The sequence below is a fragment of the Mytilus californianus genome, unplaced genomic scaffold (assembly GCF_021869535.1).
Source record: "Mytilus californianus isolate M0D057914Y unplaced genomic scaffold, xbMytCali1.0.p SCAF_59, whole genome shotgun sequence".
NCBI lineage: Eukaryota > Metazoa > Mollusca > Bivalvia > Mytilida > Mytilidae > Mytilus > Mytilus californianus.
Genome location: NW_026262711.1, coordinates 436,644 through 453,369, shown reverse-complemented (window position 1 = coordinate 453,369; position 16,726 = coordinate 436,644). Strand labels below are relative to the sequence as shown.

Below are 16,726 nucleotides of genomic sequence, written 5' to 3'. Positions count from 1 at the left end.
AATCATTATTCACTTATGAATATAGGTGAAATTACATGCACATAGACAATGATAGTGTATTGACCTGACATAGCAACAATATAAGAACTGGCAAGAAACCTGGAAAAACTTCTCTATACACTATTATTGTCTTTATGTTGTAAAACAAAACAAATTTTCATTGTACATAAAGTGGTTAAATTTCAAACTATCAGCAAACAGGAAGTGGCTGCACCACAGATCCGCACATTTGTCCTGTTTGAAGCCTCATCCTTATATTATTGTTATAGGTAAAGTCAATATACTAATAAAAAAAACTTCTATTTTTATTATTTTAGGAAAAGTGCAGGGGCTTTTAGTAGAAGCTGGTTGTGAAGTAGAGGGAGTTAATATGATAAAATGCTATCAGTTTGCGTCACATATCTTTACCAACTGGCGCAACCAGTTAAGAATGAAGGTAACGTTTAATCATCACATGGTCAATGGCTTAGCTAAAAAAAGAAAAAAAAAAAAAAAAAGCCGCACATATGTCGAAAGTTCTAGAAAAGAAAAAGAGAGAAGTTGTTAAAGTTAAGTGTTCCAATTGTCAGAAGTGGTTGAATAGACAGTCCTTAGCCAAACATAAGAAGAGCAATGCCTGCAGAAAGTTCGCTAGCAAACAAATGGTTCCTGAAGACCATAGAGTTGGAGGTATGGTACCGCATAGCAGTTCAGGCCGTGAACCGAGAGGTGTCCCAGCTGAACCTGTTGAGGGAGATGAACGACATTTACCCAGTGAGAAGCGTGGTCAGAACTTCGCCCTTACGTTCTCGTATCCAGTTAAATACCGCGTTTCCCAGAGACTCCTCAGCCCACGAATGGAATTCACCCATGAAGAGGTTATTGGGTTGGTTATTAGTGATGAAGCAGGAGGGGGTTATTTGCCTAATGCACACTCGCACGCCTATGTCAAAACGAAAGACCAGTACAGCTTTGAAGAGTTCCAGAATCTTTGGGTTATCGAATTTCTCTGCCCGGGTTACACGGATGTCCAGTCTCCGAAGAAGATTAAAGACTGGGTTAAATATATCACCAAAGAGGACTATCGCTCTGTTGTCTGTGGTGTGGACAAAGACTGGCTAGGTACTATCTGTAAATCTTATTGTTGTGCTATGAAGTGGTCTAAGATTATGCATACTTTACCACCTTATTGCTATTTAAGTTACATTGATAAGAAGATTTTTGATAGCCAATTTGCCGTATTTCATAGGGAGCACGAAGAAGACAAACAGTTGTATGATATTCAGAATTGTATATTATTTGATTGGCAAATCGAAACATTGAGATTGTTAGATGAACAAGATGATCGTAAAGTGTTATGGATTTATGATGCAGTTGGTGGAGAAGGAAAAACATTTCTTGCCAAGTATATACAGTTGTATAGAGATTGTATTTGTTTGGAAAGTGGTAAGAAGACAGATTTAGCTCACTGTTTCACTAATGAGAAATATGTACTTTTTGATTACACCAGATCTATGGAAGAGACTATTAACTACAGTATCATTGAGAATTTTAAGAATGGTTTTCTTTTCAGTGGAAAGTATGATAGCCAGGTGAAGAAATTCGATCCGTGTAAAGTCTGCTGTTTCTCCAACTTCAGTCCTGACAGAAGTAAACTATCTTAAAAAAAGTTCGTAAAAAAAGAATCGGTTGGAAAAAGTGGGAGTGGTCGGTGGTGGTGGACCTTGGTTGATTATTTAAGACAAGATGCATGTATACATCATGATAGCTGCAAAGTTGGAAGCTATAATTAGTTCATTTGTTCATTTTACCATTTCAGTGGCATTGAACCCCAAGAAAATGACGCGTAAAATTTCAACAACTTTCCAGTTGTATCATGTCGCGATTATCATTTTGGTTATTTTTTTTGTCGACATCTATAACTCTTTCTGAGTAGAAGGGATATGAAGTGAATGTCAAAATTTAGAACATGACATTGACCTTTGACCTTGACCTCATTTTCTAAGTTAGGACCCAAGGACCTCGAATAAAGGGACTCTAGGTTTCTACGGCTTACAGTTTATGAGTTTCAAAACCATAACGACAAGTTTTATTGGTAAAGGTAGATAACTCCTAGAAGATGTCACTGGATCGCTTCGATCAAAATCAGCCGAAAATTCCTGAGGATGTAACGAATTATTAGGGAAAAAAATTGTCGTTTTCTTTTTTGGTTACGGAGGAGTTACAATAACAAGAGAAACAGTGTTTGTGAGATAACTCTTTCAATAAAAAAATCTTCGACTAAACAGTTTAGTTAAACAGTTTCAGAAGCGCAATAACTGTTCGATAGAATATCCAAAATATCGAAACATTTTTATACCGCAAGAAAAGAGCGACATCTTGCAAAACATTTTTATACCGCAAGAAAAGTGTTTGGCGGAAGAAGTAAAAACTAATAATAATCAGAACAAAACCAATAGGTCTTTCCACTGAAAAGTAGAAAGACCTAATAATAATATTAATCAGAACAAAACCAATAGGTCTTTCAATGGAAAAGTGGAAAAAACTAATAATAATCAGAAGAAAAACAGAAAGGTCTTTCCTTATAGTGAAAGGTAAGACCTTAATAACGAAATGTAGTATGTTTGCGTCAATGAGACAACTATCCATCAGATAACATATAATGTAGATCTTAGGAACTAAAATTCACCATATAACCTTCATCAATTAGCAAAACCCATATATCATAGCAAGCTATAACAGGCCCAGGTAAATGTTAAACAATCATGAATGATTTTTGCTACAATCTCACAATATATCTCTTTATATTTACTCTTCTTGGTCGACCGGCAATATGACCCTTACCAAAGTGGTACGTCTGCTTGGCTGTGCATGATGTACGAGTAAGTTTGTATCAAAGTTGAAATAGATCATATGAATAATGTATAATTGATTGACCTGAGTTTAGGAATAAGAATGTGCCATCTGTTGTTTGTATGGATTTAATTCCCAAAATAATGTATTGCATCTATTACATTGATATTTTTATTACTTTTGTGAGCTAAGTATCATTGGGAAGTCATTTGATATATTGCTTTATTCTCCGTAAGTGTGAATGAACTAACACTTTTTCAATCCGAAAATAATCACTTTGTTTTTTAATAAGTGACCAAGAAATGTAAACTATATTTTTGTCAAATATTGAAATCCCGATTTTCAATAGTCAATCTTTAAATACAGTTTTATAATCACATCTAGTGACAAAGAACCATTCAATGTCAAATTCAATATGTATAATTGATAGATTATCACAAATCCCATAATTATTTCATTGATGTAAATAACATAATTGTTTGACTTTTAAAATTATTAGAAAAGAAGATAGGATAAATGTATGTATGCTTTAAATATTCGATTCGGTGGTACAATTAAAATAAATCATACCGAAAATGAAATAAAAGCAAACTATCTTAATATGATCATCAGGAAATGTAAAAATAAATCAATACTTCTTGTCTTAAAACATATTTATTAGTTAAAGACTTATACTGAAGAATTGGAATCTTAAAGATAAAATTTGCCAAAAACCAAACATTATTCAATTGTGATTTTGTATATATATGTTAATTACAATTAAAAAATCAAAATGAAAAAAAGCTATTTGCGGTTATAATTCAATTTTATTTTCAATTCAATCTGTATTGGCATGTGCTACTTTAACACAAAATAACAAAATGAAAACAAACACTATCAACAAGATCATTTATTTACATAATGAAAGTAAATATTTCAAGAGTCCCCTGTCCTCAGTTCCATAGACTATGTTTTAAAAAGGATCCAATCTTATTTACCTGAATGTGTGATCTTGGGCTGAGGATATATGTATTTTATATAAATCATTTAAATATATATATTGTATGTTCACATTTATAAAAAAAATTAAATATTGTTTTTATTATTTATCAAATTTTTTTTTATTAATATCAGATTATGAAAAAAAAATAATTCCATCTCCAACAGTTTTTGCATAATCTTTCTTCTCTTGGTACTTAAAGATATCTTTTTCTTTTAATAAATTGTGGTCATTTTTCTAAATTAAAAATTCGAGCAATTTAAATAGTGTTCTTCTGTATTATTTAGTTTTATATGTTTATAAATATTGAGTTTGCTGTTGTCTTTAATATCTGTAATTTTATCATTTATTAGCTTTTCATAAAAATGCTACAATTTTGATAGATAATACAATTATCAATGGTTCACCTTATTGTTATTTGATGTTGTGAATTATCTCAGTGAATTATATTTAACTAGGCTTCCGTTAACAAATATTTGGTAAATGCTTTAAATTGACATTTGATTAATTGTTTTATTGCCAATTATTTTCCATCATAGATATTGTGTTTTTCATTTCATGTTTACTTTTATATTTAGTTATACATACATTTTAAGATTTACAACTATTTTTTTTTTTACTTACACTGTGTTCATTTATTAAAAGGTTAGTGATGTCTAAATTGGAAACTGTCGCGACGGGAAAAGGAGTTGAAAGAAAGAGATCAGCCGATGGTGCTGAGAATGACAGAACAGCTACACCGTCACAAACAGAACTTGATGTAGGGCCCTGAATACAAATTCCAACATCTAATGCACCAGGGCCATCTACCAGTTCAGCAGATTCGGCAATTAATGCAGAGTCTGTAATGCCTGTGTGTCATTCACTAGACATCACTGAACAAGGTACATTTCAAAATTTTGAATCTAATGTCAATTATGTACATGAAATTTCTAGCATCAGCAATGATTTGGAAATAATGTTTCAAGCAATATCAGACACAATGTCTTAAATGGTGAATCTATTGATCTGGGTTGTTTATTGTCGAACCCCGTACGTATTGATGATAATGCCAATACTTTGATAATAAAAGATGGTTTCCTACAATTTAAACCAAAGGCAGCAACCGTAAAGATTGATAATATTAGTCAGTGGACCGATGCATTTCTGGTTTTCATTGATACTTATTTGTCAAGTCATTTGGGAGAGGCAAGAGGGCTTCTAAAATGAGTGCAAACGTCTCGGAGCTAGTAAGATTCCCGGTTTAGGCTAAAAAATCAGAATGCCGTCTTGTAGCTATGAAGTTGAAGTTGCAAACAAATTATTGACAGAAATTAATTTTGGTACAATAGATGGCCCTTTTAACGTTAACCATATACCTCTTTTTTATACTAGATTGTCTCCGAATGACTTATTTTCTAAAAAGTATGGTTCGTGGAGGCTTATACAACATTTATCGTTTCCACATGGTTTAAGCGTAAATGTTTATATTGATAAGGGTTTGGATTCTTTGACTTATACACCGTTTGACCACGCACTAGATATGGTGGGTAGCCAAGGAAAGATCGCCAGCCCAGTAGTCAGCACTTCTGTGTTGACATGAATTATCATTGATATGGTCATAATTATTAATTAACTGTTTACAAAACTTTACATTTTTGAAACACTAAGGCTTTTCTACCTTAGGAATAGATTATTTTAGCTGTATTTGTCAAAACGTTTAAGAATTGTTGGTCCTCAATTCTCTTCAACTTCGTACTTTATTTGGCCTTTTTAACTTTTTTTGATTCGAGCGTCACTGATGAGTCTTTTGTAGACGAAACGCGCGTCTGGCGCAAATACAAAATTTCAATCCTGGTATCTATGATGAGTTTATTTTTCGCCCTAATTTGGGAAAAATATATCAGCTCGGCATTTAGGCTTCTACCCGTTCACCCGGATGAATTCGAGTTAATTGGTTTCAAATTTGTGACTTCCTTCGTGGACCGCTGTTTGCCTCAAGGTTGTAGAATGTATCTTTAAAGACAAAACGGGAACGGATAGTGTTATACACTACTTAGATGCTATTTTGTTTGCAGGCCCGGGTGCTGATTCAACTTGCCTTAACCTAATGAGTGAATATATGTGATGAGTTAGAAGTTCCTTTGGCACATGACAAGACAGTTTGGTCAAAATCATTTTCTGATCTTTTTGGGGTTTGAAATTAAAACAATTTAAATGTCATTTAAAATTCCCCAAGACATTGCTGAAATTGAAAACAATTATTTAAAACATGTTAGGCAAAAAAAGAACAACGCTACGCATTCTCCAGTCTTTTACATGCATTTTGAGAATATTTGTTCGAGAGTGATACTACGGTAGGGCATTAAACAGACTGTTGCAAGGTCAGCAGTATCAAATCCTCGGCACCACATAAGGCTCACCGCGCCAATTAAGGAAGACATATGGCATTGTTCGTTACTTTTAGATTGTTTTAATGGCGAATGTTATATTTTTCGATTCCGATTGGATATCAAATGTTGATATGGAGTTATTTACTGATAGCGTTTGGAGGATGTGCTTCGTATTTACACCCTTATTGAGCTTTCTTTTCTTGGTCGTCATTTCAGTTAGGTTGTAGTTAATTAAAGGACATTAAACTTTTAGAGTTATTACCTATTGTATGAGCCTTTCATTAGTGGTATGAAACCTTTGCGAATAAAAAAATTATCGTACACGTTGACAAAAAAGCACTTATTGATATCTTGTATTCTAAAATGTTTAGATCAAGAAGCATATTCTTCGACCTATAGTTTACAAGCTATGGTTTTAAAATATTCAGTTCAAAGCAGTTCATAAGGCCGTACCTTGACCTATAATGGTTTACTTTTATAAATTGTAACTTGGATGGAGAGTTGTCTCATTGGCACTCATACCACATCTTCCTATATCTACATAATAAATCAAACAAAAACTTTAATGCGGATTCAATTTCTCGTCAACAGTGGCCACGGTTTCGTCGCTTGTCTCTCCAGAGGCTTTACAGGAACAAGAAAAGGTCACACAATCTATTCTGCAAGTGATCTCAAATTTGAATACAACAAGTTGTTCACGGCGTCAATCTCACCAAACACAACTAACACGTATGAAACTGCTGTCATTTCATCTGATCAATTTAGATCTTCACACGGACATGCCATTATTTGGTCACTCTCACTTAATGTTATCTGTAGCGTCATAGCATTTTTTTTATGCGAGGTTATGCTCTGTCTACTGTCAAGTCTTATATTTTTGGTATAGCCTTTAAATGTAAAATGTGAAATATTACTGATAACACCAAAAATGTTATCATTTAGAAAATCAATCTGTATATCTTTCACAGCATGAAACTTTATTGTTTTCGGGGTTGTTTAGTTTGGTCTAATTTGGCTTTTTTGGATAGAATTAGTAGTCAACAAATCACTGGCACATTCTCACGCTTTGCCGTTATATGATTTTAGTTTTTTGGAAAATAATGTTTCTATCTACCTTAAATTTTCAAACACTGATCAGTTGGGCAAAGGAAGTTTAATAATTATACCTTCAATTAAATCTCATGTAAAGAAATATTCTAATGCCAAACCCAAAAGCATTCGTACACTACTGTGGAAACTATGTTACACGTTATCAGGTTAACGCTGTTTTAGAAAGCTCTGAATGTTTCGAATATTTCATCGGCAAATTTTCGGAGTCACAGTTTTAGGATCGGAGCCGCACCGGAGTCTTCGAAAATGGGGTTTTCTGATGATAAAATTCAGGATTTCGGTCTTTGGGAATCGAAATCTTATATAACATATACCAGAATACCCACGCTAAAGTTTGCAAGTCAATTTTGACATGTGTCCCCATTTAATTGTTTGTATATATTGTACCTTAATAATTTGATATTTGGATACTCGCCTGATCGTCACTTTAAGACTCTTAGGTCACCAAAAGAGTATTCGGTGGTGTGTTTTTCAATCATCAAAAGAGAGGCAAACGATACCAGAGGAACATTCAAGCCCATAAGTCGAAAATAAACAGACAATACCATGGCTAACAAAGAAAAAGACCAACAGACAAACAATTGTACACAAAACATAACATAGAAAAATAAAGACTGAGCAACACGAACCCAACCAAAAACTGGGGGTGATCTCAAACATGCATTTCACATGTTGGAAGGTCTGTAGACGGTGTAAATTTTGGTTTGGAACGAATAAAACTACAATATGGTTGCAAGGGAAAAGTGGTATTAGGATTTGTGTGATAATAGCCAAAGTGAAACACTTGCTTACACTCGAAAACCCCCGCAATTATTAGTACTTTATTGTGGTTAAAATGATATCGGACAAATGGGGTCATGTGTATTAGGACACGATATTTTAAAGTAATTGATTGCCTTCGGGTTTTACTGCCACAGTCAAAATTTGTTAGGTCTCGAGTTTTGCCTAGATTGGAATATAGGAATCAGATTGTACACATATCTTTGAACAGAACTAGAGTTAGATTAAATAGTTTAGCAGCTACATATATCATCAAACATGATTCTTATATTAAATATCCAGAAATATCCGAAGACAACCCAGATTTATTTTTAGACGGTGTTTATTTATCAGATATCGGAAATGATTTGTTTCTGTATAGGTTATAGCAAGATTTATATGACATTATACAATTTGTCCACAAAACGGCCAAATAGGTTCATGGCTTCGGGAATCTGTTAGCTTGTAGTTACGGCGGTCCTTAACATACAGGTTTTTTTTTTTAAATTTAAATTATTCACCTTCATAGTACTGATAGGGGGTAACAATTTCCGAAACATTTTATTATGACAAACATTTCACATGTGTTTAGTGACGGACTTTATTGGCTGCACAAGTACCGATAAACTTGATTTATTATTATTTGATTTAGAACATTTATCCATTTAATCTTCATTTGCACTTCAAACATAGTTTCTCATGTTGATTTGGACATCTGTTGTCAGGCTTCAATTCAGCACACGTTTGGTTCCTAATTTTATTATATTTTAATTTTATTTCAATTTTAATTATCTCTTCTATTGAAAAGATTAGATTTGCAATTTTAATTTACGGTTACCCAAAGACCCTTTGTTCATGGATTGGTAACCGACAGAGACCGTGATCTTACTTTGCCATAGTTCAATAGCTTGTCAATGCAGACGTGCATGTCTAAGTTAATTACACTGCATATCAATTAACTGATCTTGTACTCCTCACCAATTGTGGCAAACGCTATCTTCAAGGATTTATATTGATTTAAGGTCAGATTATTGAGTTAATTTATTATACCCATGATTAACATTAAGTGGTCATATCTATTTTGATATTTAAAACAAGATAGTAAAACAACGAAATTAAATAATAAAACTTTTTCAAAAGTGATAAAACTCCCACTATCTATACGATTCAGTGTAGGAGAACACTTCTTTGAATCTGCAGGATGGTCAATTGTTCATGTACTCAACAACCCCATTTAAGTAAATTTGATATTATTTCTCAAAATCAAGTGCAGTAAAATATGCTTAAAATAAGCGACTATAAACATAATATAGCTGTATATGTTGCTTAAATGCTCCATTCACCTATCGAATCGAGGTGAACCACATCAAATAGGAAGTCACAATACATCAAAAAGGAGTTTGTTATATTCAAATTCCAAATATTTCACATTTCCTCTATTAGTAGATTAACAATAAATTTCCTTTTATGTAACGAACGTGCCAAGTTTCCCTTTGTATCTTATATATATATTAAATATTTACTCTTTTGAACCTTAAAATTGTTTTCGAATTCACTATATATTTATACTCTTTAAAATATTTAAATAGACATTTTATGAATTTGTCCCCGCTCCTCGTCATTAAGTTCTAAATAAAATTGAGAATGGAAATGGGGAATGTGTCAAAGAGACAACAACCCGACCATAGAACAGACAACAGCAGAAGGTCACCAACAGGTCTTCAATGCAGCGAGAAATTCCCGCACCCGGAGGCGTCCTTCAGCTGGCCCCTAAACAAATATATATACTAGTTCAGTGATAATGAACGCCATACTCAACTCCAAATTGTACACAAGAAACTAAAATTAAAAATAATACAAGACTGACAAAGGCTAGAGGCTCCTGACTTGGGACAGGCGCAAAAATGCGGCGGGGTTAAACATGTTTATGAGATCTCAACCCTCCCCCTATACCTCTAGCCAATGTAGAAAAGTAAACGCATAACAATACGCACATTAAAATTCAGTTCAAGAGAAGTCCAAGTCTGATGTCAGAAGATGTAACCAAAGAAAATAAACAAAATGACAATAATACATAAATAACAACAGACTACTAGCAGTTAACTGACATGCCAGCTCCAGACTTCAATTAAACTGATTGAAAGATTATGTCTTCATCATATGAATATCAGGCACAATCCATCCCGTTAGGGGTTTAGTATTATACCATCATAACATATATGAGAAGAACATAACCCGTGTCATGCCAACAACTGGTTTTTAAATAAATGTGTTTAGTGCCGATGCAAAGACCCTATAAGTGAATCAATATTAACGCCAAAATATGCAATCTTTAATGACCTGACAACAGTATCGTAACTATATCCCTTCTTTATAAGTCTATTTAAAGGTTTTGTTAGCTTCAGAGGTGATCATGAATACTGACATTTTTGTGCTTTATAAAGAATATTTCCATAAAAAATTGGATGTGAAATACCTGAACGTATAAGAAGTCTGCATGTTGAGCTATATTTACGAATGATGTCCTTATACCGATGATAAAATTTAGTAAATGTTTTGACTAGTTTGTGATATCGAAAACCCTGGTGTAATAATTTTTCAGTAATACATAAATTTCTCTCGTTAAAATCTAAAACATTGTTACATACACGAGCGAATCGTACAAGTTGAGATATATAAACACCGTAAGATGGTGACAAGGGAACGTCACCATCTAAAAATGGATAATTAACGATAGGAAATGAAAAATCATCTCTTTTATCATATATTTTAGTATTAAGCTTTTCGTTAATGATATAGATATCAAGATCGAGGAAAGGGCAGTGGTCATTGTTAGTATTAGCTTTGTTTAAAGTAAGTTCAACAGGATAAATTTCTTTAGTATACATACTGAAGTCGTCATTATTGAGAGCCAAAATATCATCCAAATATCTAAAAATATCTATCTTCTTAAATTAACTGTAAACAAGAAATGATTGTAACAGGATGCTGTTACGAAGTCTCCCAAACGAAGCTCCCATAATTCGTAATTCCCAGGGTCACCTGACATTGGGCAACGTCCAGTGAAAATTGGTTTGGTCCAGTAAAGTTATATGCATTAGTGATGCCTGGGGACTAACCTTGTATATCATTCAAATCATTTTGGCATGACAAACCAGAATATATATGGTTTAGGGGTGGGGACCTCGAACATTAACAAGATATTAGAACTTTCTCAAATGGCAGGGGGTCGGGATGACCCCTAGGGACTAACCCTGTATATCATTCAAACCATCTTAGCATGACAAACCAGAATATATATGGTTTAGGGGTGGGGATCTTGACCACTTAGAAGATATTAGAACTTTCTTAAATGGCAGGGGGTGGGGGTGACCCCTGGGGACTAACCCTGTATTTCATTTGATGTGCTTTATCATGACAAACCAGAATATATATGGTTTAGGGGTGGGGATCTCGACCATTTACAAGATATTAGAAATTTCTCAAATGGCAGGGGGTCGGGATGACCCCTGGGGACTAACCCTGTATATCATTCAAACCATCTTAGCATGACAAACCAGAATATATATGGTTTAGGGGTGGGGATCTTGACCACTTAGAAGATATTAGAACTTTCTTAAATGGCAGGGGGTGGGGGTGACCCCTGGGGACTAACCCTGTATTACATTTGATGTGCTTTATCATGACAAACCAGAATATATATGGTTTAGGGGTGGGGATCTTGACCACTTACAAGGTATTAGAACTTTCTTTAATGGCAGGGGGTGCCTGGGGACTAACCCTGTATTTCATTTAATGGGCTTTATCATTTAGAACATTTTCAATTAAAAAGATTGTGTCTATCACAAACGGTTTTCAATTTATAATCATTTGAAAATTTTAAAAAATAAAATCCCATAGGGTTCTATAGTAAAACCCTCTTTTCTTTTTGCCCCTCAAAGTACCCCTTTATAAACCCCATTGCACAAACCAAACCCTGATTGCACCACTAGACATGTTAGTCTAACATATTGTGAAACCCAAAGTTAATCTGACAAGCGGTTTTGGAGAACGGGTGCGGACAAGTTCAAATTTAAAAGCGGCGGAAGAAGAAGAGAAGAAGAAGAAGAAGAATAATAATAAGAACTGAGCAAAAACAATAAGTCTTCCCAAACTTCGTTTGGGAGACTTAATAAAGTGAACCCGTATATATTGAACATTTGTGATATGAGCTGTTGTACATATGTGATAAGGTAGAGGCAGGGGTGTCCCGTTTTTTTTTTTTTTAATTGTATAAAGCTTAAGTGATTTCGTTTTTTTTTTTTGTTTTTTTTTAATATTTTAATCCGTGAACTTTGGATTTTAGTGTATATATTCTTGGTTTTATTAGAAACTTTCATGTGTGCAACATAAACTTTTTTATAACTCCTCATCCGGAAATAATTCCAATGAGTAGGTGTTCCATAATTGGAAGTTAATACGTATAGAAGAAGGTCCGCGTTTATCGAATGTCAATACTGTGGAGCTCGTTTTACATAAGAATTTTAATTATATACGTATCCGTCCGATCCGTGCATATAATTACTTTACTGATCGATCGCTGACCGTTGTCACGGTAGCTCTCACATAGCTAATTTGACGTATTGACGGATTCTATGGGTCATCGATCACCGATCAGTCATCGATCAGTCAAACATCCGTCACCGATCATTCACCGATCAGTCAAGTTCACGTCAAACAGTAAGGCCTAAGGTTGCAATTACTGTATATACATGGCTATACATCTTTCTGTAAATTGTCATAACATTAAGAGCATTTTTGATCATTTTAAAACTTTTGACATTTTTGCAGTTTCAATGGCAACGATGGCCATTTTGGAAGTTTCCAAAGTCAAAAGTATCATCTAGACTTGCCAGTTAACAATCATATTAAGTTTCATTAAGTTTAACAAAACACATGCCCAACTTTCCAACCCATATCGCTGGTATGTATATTCTTTCATTCATTTTGACGAGTTTCATCATTGTGTTGAGTTTTTTTTATCAGATGTCTTAGCTTAAATAAGTAACTTCTCCCATGGTATTACTATGTCCAATACATAAATATGCCCAACAGTTGTATTGATATTCACACGTATTCTACTTTCCATGTGATTGGGTCTGATTTTGCTGCGCTCGTTGTTGTCATTTTGTGAATTTCATAATGAAAACAACAGTCAAAAGAAATTGATAAGATCTGATAGAGCAAGTAGTGAAAGTTTGAGGTCGCGAAAGATTTAATATAACATATAAGTGTGCTAAACAAAAGATATATTCCCCATCCCGAGTACCAATATACTTACTTCACGTGCATATGGGATATTCATTTCACAACTCTTTTTGTATTCAAGAGCGTGCAGCTGCTACTCAGACTTTATAAAACGTCATCAGTGTCTGAGCAGAAAGTTCATTTGAAGATACCAAGACCTTGTTGATAAATATTCCATATCATCTTTACAAATAATACATGATGGTCTTAAAGTTTAGATTCTAGGTACTGACGTTGTCCATTATCTTTATTACGTGTTCTATTGTTCTTTTGTTTATCTTTGTTAGTTATTAACCTTTACTGTTTAGTCTATTTTTTGGAAATATTCTTTTGGCGATGCTCGGTACTTTTTAGTCAGTATAATGGAATTTAATGCGACTATCATACAAGTGAGAGGTTTAGCTAGCTATAACTATTTTCTACACGATGAAATGATAGTCGAAAATATTACTGTTGTTTGCCATTCGTTTCATGCTTTTGATTTTGCCGTTTGATAAAGGGCTTTCCGTTTTGAATTTTCTTGGAATTTGTTTTTTTTTGTTATTTTACTTTTTACACAATTAATCTATTAAAGTGGTTTTAGTTTGTATCTTCTTTTTTCAATGTTTATGTTGTTCCTTTGTTTTCCTCTTATATTTGATGTGTTCCCCTCGGTTTTAGTTTGTAGCAGTTGTTTTAAAAAAATTCGTTTCTATGTATGTTGGCGTTTGTTTTTGTTGCACTTCAGTGTTTCTGTTGTTCCTTTATTTTCCTCTTATAGTTGATGTGTTTCCCTCGATTTTAGTTTGTAACCCGGATTTGTTTTTTCTCAATCGATTTCTGACTTTTGAACAACATTATACTACTGCTGCCTTTATTTATAAGTTAACGAAATATTTGTTCAAATGATGAACTCAATGCATAATTATCTATTTCAGGAAATATATCAACCACAGAAGAAGCTTTTGTCCAAGCTCAAACACCTGTCAAATACAATCTTCCTGTTTCTGTCACTTTGCGTAAACAGTTAAAGAATTTAAGATTGTCAAAAGATGAAAGACCATACCTTTATGACTGTATCAAAATAAGCAAAAAACTACTGTTTGCCGACTTTATGAATGAACGACTTTTTATTTGTAATTTAGACGGCACTGATATCCATCCAATGCCTCTGTCTTGTGGACCTTGGTATATGACAGAAATAGATAGTAATACTGTAGCAGTATCCTGTACAAACGGCAGTATCATAATGATAATAAATATATCTTCAGGCTCTGTCACCAGCACAATCAAAACCAGTGCTTTCTGCTTTGGAATCTCATATTATGAAAATAACCTGTACGTTGTTATTTATCGGAGTAAACTACATGTGATGGACCTAACTGGTGAAGTAATACGTACTATAACTTTACCTTCAGACAGCATCACCAACATTACAGTAGACAGCGACAGGTTGGTCTGTATAGACAATGCATCAATATACTGCTGCTCCTTAGATGGAAAACTGATGTGGCAGTTCACAAATGATAAATTTCAAAATTTACATCGTGTGACAACAGATTGTGAGAGAAATGTGTACGTGACTGATTTCTGTACGGACAATGTAGTAGCAGTATCTAAAGACGGTACACATTATAGAGAAATTCTAACTGAATCAGATGGACTGGCTAGGCCGTGGGGAATTCGTTTTGACAAAAAAGAAAATTGTCTGTTTGTGTGTAATGGTTTTGACGGAAATGCCTTTTTTTTTTACGTAAAAAAGAAACTCGCGTAAATGAATATGACTTAATTTATTCGGATTCGGAATTTGGTTTTGCATTCAGTCATTCAAAATGCTTAGGCCAAAGACGTGTTGTTTACTTCCCCCTTCGGAAAATCTTAAAAACCATGAAAATATGTTTTCGGTGAACTTTAAATTGCGATGAATTTTTAATTTTGAACTATAGATGTCATGAAAAATATCATTTGTCTCGACATAAATATATTCTATATGGATGGTTAGTAAAGTAGAACAAATTTTATACTTTTTTTGGTATGCTGTCTCGCTGACGATTACTCTTCGGCCCTTTTATTCGATAATCCCCCCCCCCATTTTCCACTAAACTTATTATCCCCCTTTTTATCCCAATAGACTTAAATTAACTTATCCACTTTTTATCCTAGTGGACGTAAAGTAAGGTATTATCCCCCTCTTTATCCCGGTAAAGTCAAATATACGTATTATATTAATTGATTATACGTCTCGTCCTTAATATGAATGATATATTTGCTATACTCAATTAACCAATTAATCATATATAATTATATGACTCTTCAAGATTTCGTTCGTGTGTTTCTCCTTGTTAATCAAATAAAACACATGAATGGTATAACATGTGCAAATAATAAAGATATCCAAAGCAAAAGCAAGATACGGAAAAATCAAAAATGGATTTGACAATTTATCTAAATTTTTGTATTGGATGAAAGTTTTAGTTTTATTTTTCGACATTTTAAAGATTTTGGAATTTTCGTTTTCTATATGTATTTCCATATGTATATTCAAAGAAAAAGTTTTTCACCAAAAATTCTACTTTTTTAAAAACATGAATATGGCTCCATTAATATTTTCCTAGATTTATCTATAAATCATACTCCGTTATAACAAAAAAAGCGAAAATGACGTCAAGACAAACAAGTCCTGAAAATACTGAAAAGAAAACAGACTGTTCAATTCGAACCTTCAAAAAAAGAATTATACAAAAATAGATGAGCTATATTTTCAATCAGCTAATATATGAAATTGTACTTTTGAGTAACGAAGATATATTTTCTTAATGAAAATATTTTCTGTTTATTATACACTGTAATATTGTATAATTGTGCAGCTGATTTATTAAACTTACTGTATGCTGAAAATATATTCTTTCTATTGATTTGTCACGTTTGTATGCATTTTGTTTTTAATTAACGTACGAAAAAATAGTTTAACGAACTTCAAGGCAAGATAAATTTTGAAAGTTGAGTTAGGGGTTAGGATTTAAATTCAAATAGGAGTAATAAATGAATTGTGAATGTTAAGTTAGGGGTTAGGGGTAAGTTTGGTAAGAGATGAATACTAATCATGAATTCAAGGGAAGGAGACATAACAAGAGTGTGGGCTTGCAGTGGGTTAAACAGAGAATGAGCCTTTGGGAGGTGCTTAGGTAAGAAGTAAAGGTTTCAAAATAAGTAAAAAAAAAATAAACAAGAGTACGTACGACTTGATTAGAATGTAAATACCACTACAGTGTCCCTTAAGTAAACAACCCTCTCAATTGAATGCCAATTCATTTTTAATCTAGCAAACACTTGTTTAAGAAAATATTGGTCTATGTCGAATGATAAAAGACAATTTACTACGAATAGTAACAAATCAGATTGAAAAACA

General features: G+C 33.3%; 1 long non-coding RNA gene across 1 annotated transcript; it reads left to right on the top strand.

Moving 5' to 3' along the window:
• Window positions 1-4,462: 4,462 nt before the first annotated feature.
• On the top strand, window positions 4,463-16,219 carry LOC127704139 (uncharacterized). Its single transcript, XR_007983160.1, has 2 exons — window positions 4,463-4,695; window positions 14,256-16,219. It is a non-coding gene; the product is annotated as an uncharacterized LOC127704139 (long non-coding RNA).
• The last annotated feature ends 507 nt before the right edge of the window (window positions 16,220-16,726 follow it).